Below are 18037 nucleotides of genomic sequence, written 5' to 3' on the forward strand. Positions count from 1 at the left end.
AGAGAGAGAGAGAGAGAGAGAGAGAGAGAGAGAGAGAGAGAGAGAGATATTGAGAGATTTTTATGAAGAAGCGGCTGTTCCTGTCAGCCCATCTTTCAGCTGGGGACTGTCGTGTCATGCATAGTGCCTGTTTTGTTTGTTGTTTGTTGTTTGTTTGGTTTTGATCTTTTAGCTCCACTCTCTTATTTTTAAAAGAGGCCAATAGTATTGAAAATTAATGAATTTCCAAAGACTGTGGGTCATAGGTAAGTCCTACTTTACTTTCGGTCTGTCATGAACAGTATTTCTAGTTTGGTCCAGTTACGAAGCTTGATGGGCTTGATAGCAGTAGAGATCAACGGTCAAATTGGAAACAAATTAAGCATGCAAAACAGGGGCAAAAACTAGGCCTTGTGTTTACATAGGAGATAGTTTAACCTTCTCCTCAATTACATAGAAATTGGGTAAAATGGCGAGATAATTGATCAAAGGGCCTATAAATCTGAGCCACTAAAAGCAGCGGGTGTTCCATCCGCAGTGTGGGATGCCAAAGAAACCTTCCAAACAGGAAATATCAGACCCAAGCAAGAGGCTGGCTGTGATAAGTATGCTTTTGAGTTTAACACAACGATTTACAGATGTCCTCAGAAATCCATGGCAAAGTAGGGAATCATGGGCTACACTCCCTCTTCAGTGGCCCTCACTCCACAGGTAAGACAGGGAGGTCTCATGACATTGCTGCTGCCAAGCCCGAGGTAATGACAGGAAATGTTTCATGGTAGTGTGTCCTGAAGATGCAACAGCTCTGCACAGCCATCATTTATAGAGCTCTGAAGCATCTGCTTACACAGAGTGAATTTGATTTGAGTAGAGCCACACGAGGAAGCACCGGCCCAACAAATCATGAGCCCTACTTGCGAAGGTACTCCGGGAGCACTGATGCCCTGCCCTCCTGTGATGCCAACCAGGGCCATGGGTAGACATGGCCACATTATGGCGGCTGTGTGAGAGTAAAGTTCTATCATTGGCAAAGAGGCTACTCAGACTATATATGAAACATCTTACTCTAGGAAGCCTTTTTCAGAGAGCGAGGGAGGAAGGGACAGAGGAAAGGAGGGAGAGAGGGAGAGGGATGGAGAAGAGTGGAGTTAAACAAGAGGACGCATTGGCAACGAGTCAAAATTGCTGCGGTTCCGATTTTTATGAATGTTTAACTTTGAATCTGGCTCTGTTTTCTCAGTGCAGGGGCCTTGGGCAGAGAGCCAGCCCCAGAGGAACAGCCTTAATTCAAAGACTTTGCTCACCAGTGCCGCTCTACGCCAGCTGGAAGGCCAGTGTGAGGGTAACCTCTGGAAACTTGTAGAAATACAATCACCAGCAGATGCCCTTAGCATGTGACCCAGCACCAACACAGTTATAACCTGATCGACACTGAGGAGAAGCCAGTGATGCAGAGACAGGTGGCTTCAGCTAACAGACTTGAAAAGTGTCACTGTTCCCTGAGTTGAGAACGATTGATCCTTCTACAGAGAAAGTGCCCGATATGCTGATTGGAATTAATCTATCAGAGGGCTGCTGGAATCACTGCTCTTCCCCTGGGCTGGGACTGTCACAGTTGGGTCACTACAGCTTACCAATGCTTCCTACTTACCGTAGCTGAAGGACAAAGTGGGAACATTTCTCAGGAGAAGGAGTACATGACTTGTGTAACTTTTATCTGGCTCTTCCATAAATGTATTTTTATACAGCCACCCTGAAACACTAACTATACCACAAAAGATATACATTGAAATCTGAGAGTCCCCAATATCCTAAAACGTGTTCTTTTAAAGGGTGGCATATCATACAAGGAGCTTGTGAATTTTCAGATGCCTAGGCCCCTTCCTAAACAAATGCCAGACTCCTGAAGTGCATTCTGGACACTCCTTCTAGATGCTTAATTCTGATGTTTGAGAACAGCTACCTCAAAGCAAAGTGCTTCCTGACAGTGTGAGGTTGCCAGTAGACTCTACCTCAGCTTGGAAGGGCTGTGTCGGTAGTAAGTATTCAACAGTTATTACTCTACTGTTATTGCTGATTAGAACAAGCCCTCAAAAGGCTTTTGACAGTCAAAGGATCCTAATGGAAAAGAGGAAAAATAAACAGAAACTTGACCACACCTAAAAAACACAATGAATATTCATGGACTGATCTGTGTCATTTTGAAAGCTGTTTTCTTGCAAAGGATATCTGAAATTCCTTGAAGGTGAGGTCTGTCCCTCACCAAAATTGACAAATGCAATGTAATCAGACCCCTTTTGTGTTTGGGGATGCCATTAGGGCTCTATGGTTGTCAGGTCTTTTCCTGTGGTCAACCACAGGCAGGATGTACAATGAAAAAAATTATCAATTGGATTTCACTAAAAAGAAAGTCTAAAAGCAAGAGAGCCTTTAGGCTGAGTTTAGTAGTTATGGAAGGCAACTATCCATTTAACTGTCTTGCTCCCTTATATTCCCTGGGGCTCAATGGATGTAGCAGACAGCTGATTGGTTTTCAGGAAATCCTAAAAGCAAATAGGGGACAGCCCCACATTTGTGAAGGGTGCCACAGTTATTTAAACAGTATGCCTCCAAACAGAAACACTTATTTTGATATTTTGATCTCTTAACTAGTAAGTTTGATGGATTATGAGCACAGATGCTAAATTTAATACAGGGTCTAAACAAAACCAGACTTTCTCTTTAAAGGGAAATGGAATATAAATCCATTTATGTCCAAATTTGTTCTCGAAGAGCCCTTTTATCTGTCCCAAATAGGACTCACAAACAATATTCATATCTCTGCTTGCATATTCCCTCTCAGGGGGAGGTGTGAAACTACTTCACTGAGATTCTGAGAACCTCTGTGGACAGATATTAAAAGTTGGACGAATACCTGTGCCAAGCCTGTTCAGCAGAATGTGTGGTGACAGTGAATAGACAAATGAACGAAGGAAGGAAAAGCTCACAGAGGATCTGATTGCAAGGACAACAGAAATGTCAGATTGTGGGAGAGGTGGGAAGGATGGAGACAGACAAGATGCCCGTAATAGATGACATCTTAACACAGGCCACAGGGATGCATGTGTTACCAAACATCTACTGTGTACAGACAGCACTGTTGCCTTGCAAGTAAACACTGGATCTATACAGTTCAGGCTTCTTCCCTTCAAAGCAGCCCATTGTGTTTTACTGCAGTGTATAAATCAGGTCATCAGGTTGCTCTGAGGTACGTGACAAAATGCAGATTCTCGGGTTTGAAATATTTCTTGGGAGCCAAAATTTATAACTTTTGAGAAAGATTAATGCATAGCATACTTGGAAGAAATGAGCATGGCTTGCTTGGTTATGTCCACGCTGCATTTCAGAATCAAAGCCAGATAAAACCGGCTGGCTACAGTGCCTATGTATTTATCTGCTGCTTCTATTTACCTGGGGGCTTGCTTTCACTGAGTGGAGAAATAAAGGAGGCTAAAGTGGCATCGGCATGGTGAAGAATAAAGAGACGTCAGTTGTGGCTAAAATCATGCTTACAGTGCACACAGGACAAACCGTGTGGGATGAGGGGGTTAGAGGAGTTTACAGTCTATACCGAGGAGATTTTATGACCTGAGGAAAAAATGGCTTTGATATCTCCTATCATCAGAAGCCTTGGTAACGGCTTGACTAATATTTTTAATAGCTCTATGGCTTCTATGTAGGGAAAGGCTTATAAGGGAAGCACAGAAGCAAATGTGTTAGTCAGGAGGTCACTGCAGTGAAGACTAGAGGTGATGATGGCGTGAGTGGAAGAAGGGGTTAGAGGTGGAGATGTGGACATTGTAGGGATGTGCTCAGATGGCAGTGTTGACAAGTTTTGCTGATTTGCCTTGAAAGGGAAAACAACAGGGAAAAGCTAACTAGTTCTAGCTGGTCTTCTATTCCAGACATTGGTGAATGGCAGAGCTGATTACTGAGATGGAATAATTGAAAGGGGGAAAAAAAAGATGTAATGAGTCATGGAGTAGCTTTTCTGTTTGTCACTGGAAAACTTGAGTTCCCTATTAAACATCTGTGTGGAGATGAAGCTAGACAACCAGATATAAAGGACCTTAACTACCAACAGAAGGTCACAAAGCTGCAGACCCAAATTTGGAAGGCTTGGATACATGGGTCACACTGAAGACCTTAAGGTTTATGAGAATATCCATGTAAAAAATATTAAAAATGAATCACGAATGTTCTCCAGAAACCTCCAGTATTTACTCATCTTTTAGGGGGAAGGAGCCAGCAGAAAGAAACAGCTCAAGGGGTGAGAAGAAAGTCAAGATTAGGTGACTGCATTTAAGGCGGTAGCAACTTTTCTGTTGCTGTAATAAAACATCAAGACCAAAGCAACTTATAGATAAGAGAATTTACTTTGGTTTATGGTTCCTGAGGGATATGAGTCCATCAAAGTGGGGAAGTATGATAAAACATGGCAGACATGGTAGTAGGAACCGGGAGCTGAGAGCTTACATCTTCGTATGAAAACAGGAAACAGAGAGCATGACCTGGAAATGATACCAAGTTTTGAATGTCAAAGCAAACCCTCAGTGACATAGTTCTTCTAGCAAGGCTGTACTAACTAAACTTCTCCAAACAGTGCCACCAACTGGGGACCAAGTCTTCAGCTACCTGAGAAAATAAAAGACACTATTCATCCAAACTACTATAGACACTGTGGAAGGCCAGTTTGGGTTTTCATTTGGAAGGCAGGTCAAAATAAGAGTGTGTCATAAAGAAGTCAGAGCACTGAATTTGATAGCAAGGAGGGGACAGTAACTTTGACTTGAAAAGTCTCAGGAGTGGTGGGGCAGAAACCCAAGTGAGATGAGTTCAGCACAGAGTGTGAGGGAAACATATACTATAAATGTATACACATTTTAGACAGGATAACAGGATATATCTATACATACACAATATGTATAGATATACATTACACACATATAAAATATGTATACACACACACACACACACACACACACATATATATATATATATATATATATATATATATGACAGGAGATAGTAGAATTCTATTTTGTGTTCCAGTTCTGTATCCCTTGATGTGAACATCAAGGACACTGAAGATGCCGAGAGGTAATATCTGTCAGAGTTCTCGATCTAAGTTGAAAGCACAGACTACAAATAACTCTTTGGTAAAACTAAGTGGGGACATTTTATGATATAAGAAAAAGAAAGCCTACTGAGTGGATTAACTGGTGGAAAAAAAATAAGAGAATTATTACCAATTCCATCTGTTTCCCTAGTGGGGAGTAAAACAGTCTCACAAGATAATGTGGAGATGTGAGAAGAAAACGGGGGAAAATAGTCATCGAGAAGAGTGGCCGAGTGAGCATCACTACCACGGTGAGCTGCTTCTTGGAGTCCAAAAGTTTAAAGAGGCAGCAGTGAGCACTGTGGAAGGATTTTCTTCCAGCCATTTAAAGACGACTAGGTAAATGCGTGTTTAACTGGGATGGAGGTTGTGCCAGCCAAGGTCACTGGGGAAGGAAGTCATTAATGAATTAAGGCTGTTGACATCCAGGAGTCCATGATAGGGCCCAGCATTTAAATAAATACAGGGGGAAGGGAGGGTACAAAGGGAGGTGACTAGAGGTGATAGCCAGTGGGTTGTTTGTGACAATGTCATTGACTTACAGCTGAGGACTAGAGTAGGTGCACTAAGAGACAGGCGAGGTCAGGAATGTGGTCTGGGGAGTGGGCAGCCACAGAAGGTAAGAGACGAAATCATTAGTGCAAGTGTGAACTAACGTCAATACAGAATTATATCTCAATTTTATAATATCTCTTCTTGGTTTTCCCACACATTCCAAAGGCTAAGAAAACTAATTAGAAACTAATAATATACAAAGTGATCATAAAACCTTAGTTCTATGTGAGAAATTAGTTCTATGAAGGTTAGTCCTGAATTTAACAACTCTTACTTTCTTTTACTTGGAATCCCAATTTTTCCCCCATTGACTCCTTTTCTGAAGCAACATGCTTGAGAAATGCAAATTTAATACTTCTGGTCCGAAGAGCACTCAGTGTCTGTAAAATCTGCCTTACAAATACACCCTGAGGCTCACTACTTGGTTAAAGTATATTGCCCTTCCCCCTGGTTTCACAAATGAATCAGCTAGTAAGTAGATTTACCCAGTTTGTATGAGTTCTGTCAAACGGAATGGAACCCAACCTCCACGCCTTCAATTACAGGATTGTTTGACAACCAAAAATGGGGTGAGAAGCTACAAATAACTAACTTCACATATGCTGAGCTCTGATCCGTGCCTCTTTCACAGACGTGTGACTCGGGATCCCACACTCCAAAGGAGACTCATGCTGGGAGCTGCAGTGCTCTGGGATCCCAGTCTCAAAAGCTGCTAATAATTTTATTTGAATGTTTTTGTAACTCATGCCCAGCAGAACAATGAAGCACACTCTGGGGTTTACGACCTCTGTACACATACAATAGTTTCCTCACTAGATTGGGTGCCCTGGCCCCTGCCCATTGATCTCTGCCACCTCTTTCCCTTGGCAAAGGGCTGCACATAAACACAGCAAGAGTCCAGTGTAAACACACATACAGTGTGCTACCTTGCTGGAGAGGGTCACATTCTTCTAAAGGTCTAGAGTTACTATGAATCACTCTGTATGAGAGGGGATGCCAGTAAATAACAAAGACTTCATGATGGTTGAGGGATGGAGGGAGGAGAAGATGGAGGGGAGGAAGAAAGGGTGGTGGGATGAAGGGAAGAAGCCAGAAAGATGGAGAGGGACAAAGAGAGAGGAAAATTAATATGTAGCCATCCCTGTCCATTTAGCCCATGTGCCGATGCTAAAGAGGAGACTGGTGGAGAAGAGGAAGAAGGGCTCCAGCAGTGTAGGCACTTAGGAAACAAGTGGGATCGTCCACACTGCCTGCCTGCATCCCCATTGCTTTCAAGGCTTCAGTCTGTCTAACCCTCTCCAGCATCTTTTCAGATCTCCAAACTCACCATCATAGGAAGGGCAGAGCAAGGGTCACAGGGGTCAGTGACTTGCCCAGCTGACGTGTGGTGATGCTTAGGACTTCTCTTGAGAGCCCATGGTCCTCACGGCTTTCCCTCTCAGTATCATATATCAACTCCATGGACTGGTCCTTGGGTCTTGGTTTTCACGGAGAGCTTTTAGAATATGAATTTCTGTTGCTTATATTTGCCTTTTCACTCATAAGGCTTTTTTTTTTTTATGTAAGGATTGTGTCTGCTTCAGTGACGTGCAACTAATAGGAATGTTGAACAAACCTGACTGGGCAAGGAAGCGAGCATCCTGATATTTAAAATGCCTCTGCTTCAATACACACCAAGTATAGGAAAGTATAGTTTATACACCACCTATAGTTAGCTTGGCTGAGGCTATGACTGCACTTTGCCTGAAACCTGCCTATAGAACAATCTTCATATTCCTACAATCTGGGAAGAGGTCTGCATTGTAGACAGGCCATTGGGATGCAGACAGGACTGCAACTCAGGGGGAAGGAAGCCAGATGAGGAAAAAGACAGGGTTATATTCCTACACACCCTGTTGTTTTATAATTTTGTTTCCATACTGTTGCCTTCCATCTCTGTAGCCACCAGTTTCACTAGATGTGAACCCCTTAGAGTCCCAGCTATTGAATTTCTTCATCTTTGATAAGGAAAATATTTCTTCATCATCCATGTATAGCCTCTATAGACTGTGCTGAATACATGACCTTTATTTTGTGTCTAAATTAAAAGAAGCCTGAGGATATAGTTCAAATGTGTAAAGTGTTTGCCAAGCATACAAGTATGAAGACCAGAGTTCAAATCCCCAGCACCCAGGTAACACTGCCCTGAGGAGGTAGAAACAGGGAATCCCTGGAAAAGGTTAGGTAGCTAACTGGATTAACCGAATTGGTGAGCTCTGGGCTCATGAATGATTAAGGAAGATTTCCAAAGTCAGTCTCTGGACTCCACACATATCCATACATGCATGTGTCAACACACATGCAAACATACACACACAGGTTCACCATATACACACATATACATTTGCTCCATAAATTTACTTTAAAAAAGAAAAATGTAATTTTATAAAAAAATAAAAAAAAACTCTATAAAAGACTTTTTGCCATGAGAATAACATTTTACCCAATCTAGCTTCCTTCCCAGCTCTTATATCCAGAGACTTTTGTAAGTTGACCCTACCCCAAACGTACCTGAAAGGGTCATCTACCGGATGACGAAGAAGCAAATACAGAGTGGATGCTCCAACCTTCCTGGTGCTGATTTTGTGCTTACAGGGGAATTCCTGAGGAGAGTAGGGTAGGCTGTGAGGATGGGTGGAAGAATGGGCTCAAACATGCCTGCTCTATCAGTTCCAAGCCTCGGGACAGGCCACGTATAGAGTCAGAATGAGAAATGGTGTCCATGGGAATACTTGACAGTCCATCCTTTTCTTTCAGTCAGAGAATAAGCAAGGGCACCTTGCACTGAGTTCAGGGATCGCAGGAGAACATCTGCTGCCTTTCACCTTAAGCTGCTTTGCAACATCACCAGCCTGGAAGGATGAGCATAGAATAATTTGAGTCTGTATGATTGCATTGTTTATTTGTTGGTTTGTTTTTTAAACTATGGCATATGGGGATTAACAAATAAAGCAAGCCCGTTTGCCCCTGGTAGTTAGTCCTTCAGTTCAGCTGCCCTTTGACCCCTTTATCTTTCACCACGTTGTATGACAGACCTAAAGGGAGGCCACTTTCATAATCTCTGCCCTTCTCAAGCTAGAGACCAAGGCTTGAAGAATGTTCTAGGCCCTTACCGAAAAGACACTAGAAGAGAGGAGCGGAATGCTCCCCCATAGCTCCTCCCCAACTGAATTAGCATACTAAACATGCAGACGCAATGCGCTGGCTTCCTTCAGTTACATTGATGAAATGTCACAGATAAGAATGTTACGAAAGAATCACAATCTGTTGAGCAGAGGATGTTTGGAGAACACGTCTGGAACTTTTCATTTTTCCTCCCCACGTAATGGTTTCAAGGTGTTATCAGTCTGCAAACGCGCGAGCGAATGGATTTTGGGAAACCTTGAAATGTCTCCCTCTTCGACAGAGATGCGTGCTTCGAACTTAGGATAGTGTCGTGTGTCTCTCTAAAGAGCCCAGTATTAAACTCTGAAGAGATAACAGCACGGTCCTGAACCAAGGGCTGACTGCCCGTCAGGCTCTTCCAGAACATGGCCCTCAGTGTGGCCACTAAGTTCAGTTCTTACAGGTACCTTGGAACAAGGGGACAGGATCAAAGTCAGTGAGGTTGATGCCATGAGTGTGTAACCATATATTTCTTTATAATAAATACACTTTCAGCTTAACCTACAGACTCCTTAAGGGTTACGGTGAGCATATTCTGAGACTTAGAGCTTCATATGCTCTTACAAATAGCACCTATTCGGTTTTGGAAGACGCTTTTCTCTGGCATGGATACTTCTAGAACATCTGTATCTGGTTTGCTGAGCCATCATTATTACCGCTTGTTCTTGGACCAATGCACATTGGTTGCATCAAAAGTACAATGTTCATGTATCAAATTGAAAGTCTCTCTGTGGTAACTTAACCTGAGGGAATGGGCTTCATCTCAGAGAACTTACAGCAAAACACCCCAGGCTGTGGTAGGTTGGAATTTTAGAACCATTCCAAATTAGAAATAAATCCTAGGGATAAACACTAAGAATGCCCCATAGGTTTTTAAACTAGATAATTTCATATATTCGGAAAATAATTCACTGGAAATATATAGATTTATTGGAATCTTTGAAATACTCTTATGAAATTACTGGAAAGTTTTAGAAATGTATTTGAAACTTTTTTCTAAAATGACCTAAAGAACCTTAAGTAGATTCTGTATCCATTCTTCCTCTGCTAATGGCTGACTTTGCCTTGTCATGAGAGACTCATGTTTGCAATACTGAGTGGCCATCAACTGTGTGTGTCTAGTTAGATGCAGGAATCCTATGTGAAGCTTAAGAAATAGAGACCCAGACCTCTCCCGATGCTGGAACTGAAGTGAAGTCTAGTGTGGAGCTTACAGCCCAAGAATACAAAATACCCTGTGTGTTAGTACTGACACAAACACCTACTGGTGCTTACTAATGTGTCATGCATTATGCTAAGTAATTTGTACATATTATTTATTCTTCTGACACCACGTAAAAGGGGGGAGGATAAGCTAGGAATCAAAGAAAACACTCAGTGCATGATCTAAGCTGTGAGTTCTATTTCCCAACACCAAAAGGCGGGGGGCGGTTAAACAAGCTTACTGTAAATCGCACCTTTTCAGCCTCCAGTTTCTTCTCCTGGGCTCTTCCACTCCTGCAGACAGCACATCACTTGCTGCCTTAGAAATGCTAAGAAATCTAGACATTAGGACGGTGTCTCTTCCTTCCCGTTCAACTATGCTTTGATGCTTGAAATTTTGTGTTTTGAAATTTGGGGCTTATGGGATGCCCTAGGTAAAATAATGCAAAGAATTGTCTGTTTGTTCTTTGCTATGTGGGAAACAAGAATCAAAAGTCTATCTCAAAGCAACCATGGTTTATGCCAACTTGGGTTGATGAAGCGTGGATTTCTCCAGTCACATGACTATGGGTCATCTGAGTGTTGTGACAGCTTCTCTCAACCTTTACTGCATAAGGTGCCAGTTTATAATGTCACAATGAGAAACCGCAACACAGACCCAGGTGGCAGGAAGTAAAACATCACCAGAGAGAAATATTGTTGGAAGGAAACAGTATGGACCGTTCCAAATGCCAGGCCCCTTGTGTATTTCTGCTAAGCTTCACTGTGGAGGTCAAGTCCCTCAGTCTGTCACCCAGAGACACAGGTCTTAAACGGGATTTCAGTCAGAGGAGCTCTCATTTCATGAGTGGTACAGTCATGCTTACTGTTGACCTGGCTAGACATCCATTCTTCAGCAACCTTGCAAAATGAGGAGTAGGCTGGCCCAGTTCAAACATTTGTGTGTGTGTGTGTGTGTGTGTGTGTGTGTGTGTGTGTGTGTGTGCGTGTGTGTGCAAATGTGTGCTCTATCATCTTCTGTACTAGTAGCCAGAAAGCCTCAGGAAGCTGCTTGTCTCTGCTCATCCTGTGCTAGGATTACAGGCTGGCCTATGGTTAATGCCCAGGTTTTTACTTGGCTGCTGGGATCTGAACTCTGGTATTCGGACTTGCAAAGCAAGCCATTTGTCCTGCAGATCCATCTTCCAGCCCCTGGCTACTCCATCATAAAAACCAAGCTACTGAGGCTTGAGGAGAACCTTGACATCCAGTTGTTTTCTACTTCAGGCCTTTCTCCACTGACTCGGCAAGTGGCTTTTGCAAATACTCTTAGGCACAGCCATGGTATCAGCTGTGGCATCAGCTGCAAAATCATCACCAGGAAGTGACTGCCAGTTACATAGGAAGAAAGATGAAAGGTCCTATTCTGATTGAGCCCATTTCTGAAGCCATACACTGGGGACTTCCCAGGCCTCACCACTCAGCTACTACCAAGATAATGTCAAGAATGATTCACGAGACTGGGAAGACATCTCTACAGCTTTCATTTACAAAACAACAAAAATAAACAAAAAAAATCTTTTGTTGCCCATCCCAGGGGATGACGCTCCTAACATACCCTCTCCTCTTTCCTTCCTTTCCTATCCCTTCCCATCCTCTTTCCCTCCTTTCCTGTCCCTTCCCATCCTCTCTATCCTCCTTTCCTCTCAGCTCCACATTTAAACAATAAGCTAATTACTTAATTATTACTAGTGCACTCTTTTTCCTGGCCTAGCGGTCTCCGGGGCAACCACTCTGCTTAGCTTTTCCCATGCATGGGCAGGTATCTCCCGGGTTCGAAGAGTTCCAGGAAGGCGTCTGAAAATCATCCCCTGACAGATTTATGCTTGTCAACCTCTGCAAAGCCCTCCACCCCCATCCCAAACCATATCCTACTTGTGGCGAGAGCACTGGAGGCCAAATTCATCAAGTCCTCTCAAAACACATGCAGAGCTAAGATGCCGACTCGCGGTGGCATCCTGCCCACCGCCCACCCACCCACCCCCACCCACCCCAACCCCCTATACCCCCCTTACAACCCCTGAGCTCCTCAGCCCCTCATGTCTTTCTGGCCTGTTTTCTACCCAAGATCTGGAACGACTTGGGATTCCAGGCTTTTGAAACAAGATTAAAAGGTCTCTTTTACAGCATTTGCTGAAAAACTCCTCAGAGGAAACGTGGTTGGCAGGTAGAAAAACCAGGACCTGTCTCCTTGAAAATCACAGCTGTGTTATCTTTTTCTTCCACTGATTGCTTCCAGATTATCACTGGGGCAGCCCGCCAAGGAGCCAGTCCTCTGTGTCCTGAGCCGGCTCTGGCGAAAAGAGCTAGTTTTCCTACAAAAGGAAACACATTTGGAGATGCACAGCTCGCCATATGCAGAGCCGCGAGGAAAAAAAGCTTGCAAATGAATATGGCCTGGCTGCCCAGGCAAGTCAGCACAGGAAGGTGAACCCAGAGCTGGTGTGGCCAGGAAGTTTACCAAAGCACTGGAAAAGGTCAATCACCCTTTTCTAAAAGGGAAGAGGGTCCGTCGGAAGTGCAGGGGCTGGGGGGTAAAAGCACAAGGTGAACCCAGGCAGTGATGAAATCCGCCATGAAGAAGGGAGCCCAGCACTCAGGTTCTTCTGCGCACCCTTGGGGCACAAGGTCTCAGTAGCCCCTAGCTGGCAGCACCTTCCCCAGGGTCCTTGGCACCTTCTCAGTGCTCGGGTTTGGCCAATGAGGACATGAGCAGAAGGCAGCCTCTGCCTTTGAAAGCTGCTAGCAGGAGATATTAGGCCTTCTCCAGAAAGACCACTCAGGTCTGGCTGGTCAGACATTCTTAGGAGCAGAAGTTTATAGGCGAAAATCTTGTGCTGTAGTTCTTGTTTGCCGTACTAATGAGAATAAACTGCTCCCACTGGAAGTCACTGTTTGGGCAAGAAGCATTCAGAACCTGGTGTATATACATTGAACCACGTATTCAACCCCGAATTCTGAAGACTGGGACCCCACCGAGCACCAAGGTCAAAATGTCTCTGAAGGCTTAAAGGGCACACAGTTCAACAGCTCCACGACTGTGCCCTTAGCCATACCAAATGCCCCACAGGGCGCTGAAAATCTTGTCAGGGAAAAAAAAAAGGGGGTCCTTTCTCTGGACTAAAATTAGAAAATGTTGTGTTAAATGAAGTTAAACAGGTTTCCTGAAAGTTGGGGAGTTTCAGAGCTTTTAATGTGTGCCTGTCAGTAGCACCTGCTAAATTTGTTCTTGGTAGACTCTATTTACAGAGAGAGCCTCCTAAGGCCTGATGGGACATCGGTGGTTCAGAGTATATAGCTTACTATAGGTTCTTAGCAAAAGGGCATTGTGGCTCTTAAACCATGCATTTCCAGAAAGTGCCTACCTGATTTTTCTTTTCTTTGGGGTAAAGATTCTATCCCGAAAGGAGGGATGCTGTTGACTGACCATCACCCCAAAGCCCAAAATGCACGCATTCTTTTTTGTGTTTATGATGTGTGTGTGTGTGTGTGTGTGTGTGTGTGTGTCCCGTGCATTAGGCACATAAGAGCCACGGCATACAGGTGAAGGTCAGAGGACAACCTCAAGTGTCAGTCCCTGTCTTCTACTTTTTTTTTTGAAACAGGGTCTCTTGTTTGCCGCTGTGTACACTAGACTAGGTGGCCCATGAACTTCTAGGATTTCCCCCGCTTCCATCTCCTTCCTCATCTCGCGCCTTACAGGTACTAGCTACTGTGTCTAAACGGGTCATCATACAGTGCAGAAGAAGCTCCTTGCCCACTCAGCCATTTCTCCCATCACCATGTTCCCTAACAGGGGCAGATGTTATTTAGCAGGCTTGGTACTGAGTGTGGTGTATCTAATATCCTATTATATTTCACAGTGGTCTATGGAGCAAGTATCGCCCTCCCAGCTTAGATCATACAATAAAAGTGGAGCTCTAAATATTAAGATCACAGAGCAGTCGTGTTTTAAAGCTCCAGGGTTTGCATCCTACAATCAATGACAAAAAAAATCAAGTATCTTAGCTTAGAAAGAATGGTAGCGATGGGTAACAGACACTACCATCTCCAAGGAAGAAATGCAGAGTTGTCTAACATATCATAATGAGCTATCAGTCAGTGGCGGACTGCATATATGATGAAAGTCCCTAGTCTTGCCTAGTGATTCAGCTGCCTTGGTTCTGTTTCCATGGTGACAGAACCACGTATGGAGCACCTTCTAGAACGCAGCCTGAGTGAGTTGGCCTGGCTCCTCTTGTACCTTTAGTCTTCGAGGGCACATGAGAACGACATTTCCCCTCAAAGTATTTTTCCTAAACCACACCTGGTTTAATGTGGCTGTTGTAACTCTAATTGTTAATTAGGCAGTTTCATCAAATATTTATGGTGAAACATTCATGGTCTTCCCTTGTGTAGCTACAGTAATTAGCAAGACTGGTCCCTTCAAAGACAGTAACTGCCTGCTTTTCCTTGGAAACCGCTACATGCGTCTTTAAAATGAGACCCTAGCTGGGGCTCCACTAGACCGCCAACTCCTATAAAGTCTCTCTGGTTCTCTTCTGAAACGTTCTGTGAACTTTTATGGCAGTTACTTTGGCATGGCCAGTATTTTTTCAGCGGTGTCCATGTTTTGTGCTTACCTATTCCTACTAAAAGTATATATTTTAGCAGTCCCCAATAAAACTCATTGGATGGCGTGCTAGAATAAATCTCAAAAATCTCCCTAAAGTGTTAGGAACTTTCAGATATATGTCCATTAAATTCTTATTTCTCCAGCAAGTGGTTTGTGTGCCAAAATATGCGTTTCATTGCTGGACTAGTCTTGTGTCCACAAGGCTTTGGTAAAACATATAGAAGATCACTAGCCTATTCATCACTAAAAATATATATTCTCCAAGCTGAGAGATGCTGTTGTAGCTTTCCCAGGAATTCCTACTGGCGACAGTTGCTTGTGTATCTCCTACCCCAAACACCTTGAGTGTCTTAAATGAATTTCTTTGAGTGATGTCATCCCAGAAATAGATCATATTTTTCCCCTAGAATGGCTTTAAGGTTTTTGCTGTATTTTCTGAGTGTCAGTTATAGTCAGTCTCCTTTTTGCTGTGAGAATAGTGACTCACAAACCAAATCTAATAAAAGTGTTTTCTGTTAAAGCTGTGACAAATGATGTCTAACTCTGTTGCCAAGGGGGCACAATAAAGAGCCTCTGGGCCCAAGGGGTAGGGACCGCAGAGTTCAAACCAATATGAAAAACACACAAACAAACCCTTTCCTTCCAAACTCATGTATGACTGTGTCAAGCTCTTGGAAACTGGGTGCAGAAGACTCAGGAGGTGGAGAGTTCTCTGCCTCTGGATGTTCTAGGTCCTGTTTAGATCAAATGTTCTTCAAGCATGGTTCCCAGACACACAGCAACAATATCTGGAGATACGTTAGAAATGAGAATGCAAAGGAACCATCCAGACCTATGATCCAGAAAGTCTGAGGCTGAGGCTTGGCAGTCTGGACTTCAGCAAGTCTCATGTGTTTCTGATGTCTACTGAAGCTTGAGAGACAGTGTCCTAAACTACAACTTGCCAAGAATATTGAAAAGAAGATCCAACCAATAAATGAATTAGACTAGAAGGCCCGTCTTCCTTGGAAGTCCGTGAACAGGATAGGGGTCTTGTTCTATCCTTTCCTCCTTTTGAAGTGCTTTATCGACACTCGGTCCTGACCCAGGCAACACTACAGATTTCACAGAGAGAACTAAAACATGCTCTCACAACTGTTAAAAATTGGGCATTACCTAAGGAGCTTAGAAATGAAAACCTAGAATTCTCCAAGATTTCTGAGAGCAGTTGGCAGCTGTCTTTTGCTAGGCATTATCATATCAATTTTTTCCATGCAGTTGTCATAATATTTTTCTGATATATACATGATTACCGCTCCATTTTTCTAGAAATTACTTTCTACATAATATATATTTAATCATATTCTTTCCCTTCTCCAAATCCTGCTAGATGCCTACCTACCTACGCATCCAATTTCATAGTCTCTCTCTCTCTCTCTCTCTCTCTCTCTCTCTCTCACACACACACACACACACACACACACACAAAACAAAATAAGCAAACCTAATAATATAAAAAATTATCAAAAAAAGTGCATAAAAATCTATGGAGTCCACTTTGTGTTAGACAACTAGTCCTGGGTATGGCGTTCACCCTGGCATCTCTACCATTGAAGAAACCCAAGTTTCCCTTCCCTAGCAGGTATTGATAGCAAATAACATTTTGATTAGGGGTGAAACTTTGTGCATACTTTCCCTTCTCAAGGCTGAGATTTTTGTCTGGTTTGAACTTGTGCAGGCCAATGCATGGTGTCCCATGCGAACGTGTATTTGTCATGCTGTGTTTAGATGACACTATTTTCTTGGAGTCATCAACCACCTCTGGATATATATGCCTTTAGGGAAGAATTTTGATAAAAACGTACCACTTGGGACTGAGTTCTCCAAAGTCTCTTACCCTCTGCCCGCTGTCCAATTGTGATCTCTCTGTTAATTATCATTGGCTGCGAGAGGGGGCTTCTCTCATGAGGCTGGAATGATGCATTGAGTTCAGCAACATTATAATTAAAGGTCATTTTTACTGCTTTGCCCCCTTAGCAGAATGATAGTAGTAGGACTTCTCCTAGAGCCAATGACCTATCTAATCTCAAGTTCTTGGCTATTTTAGCAGTGTCAAGTATAGTTTTCATCTCATGGAGTGGGGCTTAAATCTAATTTTTAAAAAGTGGTCTATTACTCTCATAACATTTATGACACTGTTTCAGGAAAGTCTCTGTTGCAAGTCACAAGGTTTGTAGCTAAGTGACATTGGTGATTACTTTTCCTGTCCAATAGTGAGTGAGGTAGCTTCTAGCACAATGAATGCTAGTCAGTATGGGTGAAGCGTCTAGCTGGGCACCAGCTCAGTTTCTTCATGATCAATGACGTAAGTAAGTGGGCCTTCAGCAATAGGGCCTTATCGTCAGGTTGTGATGGGTGGCTTATAGCTTTAGCAATAGGCTGTGATGTTTGCAGATGTGGGAGGGTGGGGGGTGTCCATGAAACCCCTTTGCAATAACTCATTAAGATGTAACTCATCTCTGGCACTGGAGGTTTTATTTAGTGACACAAGATGTATAGCTTGGGTATCCCCACCCCCATTGTATAACTCATTTCCTTTCATATGTGTATATATTTTAGGGAGCTCCTATAGGAATAGATGTCTGTATGATTTTTTGTTAACTATTGATTCTTCGTGAGTTTCACATCATGTACCCCAGCCTCACTCATCGCCCCATCCCCTCATATTCACCCTTCACCCTTGCACCCTCCACCCAAACACACACACACACACACACACACACACACACACACACACAGCATAGAAAACATCTCATCATGGAAGTCGTATGTCACAGTGTGTCTCACAGTATATCCCTCTGTCCATACATCTCCACTTGCAAATGTTTATTGCAGTGAGCCGCCATGGGTCTGGTTTGAGGCCTCTGGCTTCTCTGACACCATTAATACTGGATCCTCATTGGGACTCCTCCGGGTTATCCTGTCGTTGCCCTGTGTCATGGCAATCCTACAGCTTGGAACAGCAGGACTGGTCCTTTCACACATTCAAAACTTTCACAGATAATACAGATTTAGGGTGGGCCAACCCAGAGCCCTATATGTGGGCCTGGATGATAGCTGAGCTGGACAGCCTACCAACTTGGCCTTATCAGCCCCGCCAGGCCTAGCTCTCCAGTACTGCTCTGGGTGGGTCACCCAGTGCCACCAACTGCAGGAGACAGGCTCAGCTCTCTTGATCTCCTGCCCTCCCCTGCTCACCTACACCTGTACCTTCAAGAGCCAGCTCCACTGTGCTGTCCAGTCAA

General features: G+C 43.5%; 1 pseudogene; it reads left to right on the forward strand.

Moving 5' to 3' along the window:
- Window positions 1–651: 651 nt before the first annotated feature.
- The window catches only part of LOC114613222, a 31547-nt pseudogene continuing 14161 nt past the window's right edge, over window positions 652–18037 (forward strand).

Source organism: Grammomys surdaster, unplaced genomic scaffold (genome assembly GCF_004785775.1).
Source record: "Grammomys surdaster isolate TR1022 unplaced genomic scaffold, NIH_TR_1.0 126197, whole genome shotgun sequence".
Classification (NCBI taxonomy): domain Eukaryota; kingdom Metazoa; phylum Chordata; class Mammalia; order Rodentia; family Muridae; genus Grammomys; species Grammomys surdaster.